Raw genomic sequence first — 1,878 nt, 5'->3', positions numbered from 1 at the left:
AAACTTTATATCTGCCTTCACTAAGTTCTGCCTCCTGCGTATCTAGAACTATTTCTTGAATGGCACCAGTGTCAACATTCCCAGGATCATCTTTATCTTCTAACTCCATTTACATCCCATCCAAATCCTGCAGTTTTTTGCATAGGACAGTCTCTCACTACTGTGCAAAGCAAGGACTGCCTGTAATTCTTGGAATCTTGAGTGCAAATTTCACAGTAGCATCCTTATCTGAGCTTGTAGCTTCACCAGGTAGCTTAACATTAATCAATTCATGTTGACTTCTGAAACAATGAAACCAGCCTTCACTGGCAGTAAATAGATGTCCTTGTAATTACCATTTTCCTTCAATGCAGCAACTAACTTCAATGCCAAACTGACTGGGATTTGTTTTTGATTACAGTCCTCAATCCAAAGAAGTAAATGCTCCATTTCAACCATCAGCGGCTTTCTGTTCCTTATATAAATCTTTGAATTCCTGATAAATCGGACAAATGGTGTTCTCTAAGAAAAACACCCTTCAATTTTATTCCTCCCCTGCATATTTCTAGTAATTATCTTCCAAGACCCAGGAATCTTTTCCCAACATCTCCAAGAATATAATTCCTTGAGATGAATCTTTTTGGCTAGAGTCTGGATAAAGTAAACAAAAAGGGAAAAAAAACAATCTTGCTTGGAAATGTCTGACTCATTCTTGCCAGCTTATTCCCTTCTTAATTCCCCCATTGCGGCAAAGGATCTTGCAGGAAAGAGTCAGTTGAATTGAAAGTCGACTTATCTTGGTATTACATTCTCATTCAAGCTCCTCTGAGGTCACATACCTGGAGACCCATCGGCATGCCACTGGATTCGCCTCAACTTTGGTCCTGCCTCGCCCCTTCGCATTCTCTCGCTGGGACTCACAAGAAGCGCGATGGCACTGGATTTAACCAGAGAGCACGGACGAAAAGGAGCCCACGCTAGCTAAATCCAGTAACCACCCTCCAATCTGATCTATTTCTTGACTGTGGTAGTTACACAGCTTTATACTTTTGTCTATAATCTTCAAACCCACGCACGAAAAGGGTGAATTTTATTACATTTACATGTGCGATGGTTACATATATATAGTACATATAGAGAGAATATATATAACCAGCACATATATGAATGTAATAAAACATAAATAATAATTACGTACATATATATAATATATATATACATATATACATACATATATATATATATGAGAGAGAGTGCCAATTCCATAGATACACTAAGTACTAAGTGTCCCCTGGAGAAAACAAGAGAATAAACCCATCTTTATAAAGTGGAGCTTTTGAGGGGCTTCTACCCCAAATTATATACCCATGAGGTAAATTATATCTCAATAACCATGACTTAAAAAAAATAAAATCATTCTACGGCCTCCTCCTGTACTTAGAATAAAAATCCGTACGCCTGACTCAGGCCTGTAAGTCCCTTTGTGAACTAGCCCGTGCCTGCCCTTCACCTCATTTCTCTCCCTGCCTCATATAGTTCTAGACTATTTAGGATATTTTCTTAGACATTTGATTTGATGTTTAACTTTTAAAACAAATAAATCATTAGCCTTTAAAAATGACATTTAATTTTTACTAATGAGGATTTAAAGTATAAAATTATGTGTTAATAATTCTTTTGCATAATACCTATATTTTCTCATAAAAATAAAAAAACCCATCTACAAATACTCTGCTGTCATCATCATAGGCATCCTGATTCTCTCTTTGTTCATGGAAAGGGAAGAGAAGAGGCAATAATTTTAAATGTCTGAGATCATCTTCAACTTACTTAGTGGCCAGGTACTTTCTGTCAGTTAAACATAATATAAGACAAGATGAATGTATGCAATATTAATCA

At 36.5% G+C, this 1,878-nt stretch overlaps 1 long non-coding RNA gene across 1 annotated transcript; it reads right to left on the bottom strand.

The window, feature by feature from the left end:
• Window positions 1-264: 264 nt before the first annotated feature.
• On the bottom strand, window positions 265-979 carry LOC113612703 (uncharacterized). The gene is made up of 2 exons (XR_003429937.1): window positions 819-979; window positions 265-698 (listed from the first exon to the last, which is right to left on the bottom strand). It is a non-coding gene; the product is annotated as an uncharacterized LOC113612703 (long non-coding RNA).
• Window positions 980-1,878: the final 899 nt, after the last annotated feature.

The sequence above is a fragment of the Aethalodelphis obliquidens genome, unplaced genomic scaffold, assembly GCF_003676395.1.
Source record: "Aethalodelphis obliquidens isolate GAN/ISIS:26980383/991018 unplaced genomic scaffold, ASM367639v1 scaffold81, whole genome shotgun sequence".
NCBI lineage: Eukaryota > Metazoa > Chordata > Mammalia > Artiodactyla > Delphinidae > Aethalodelphis > Aethalodelphis obliquidens.
Note: the sequence above shows the minus strand (reverse complement) of the source record. Positions and strands in the feature narration are given on the sequence as shown.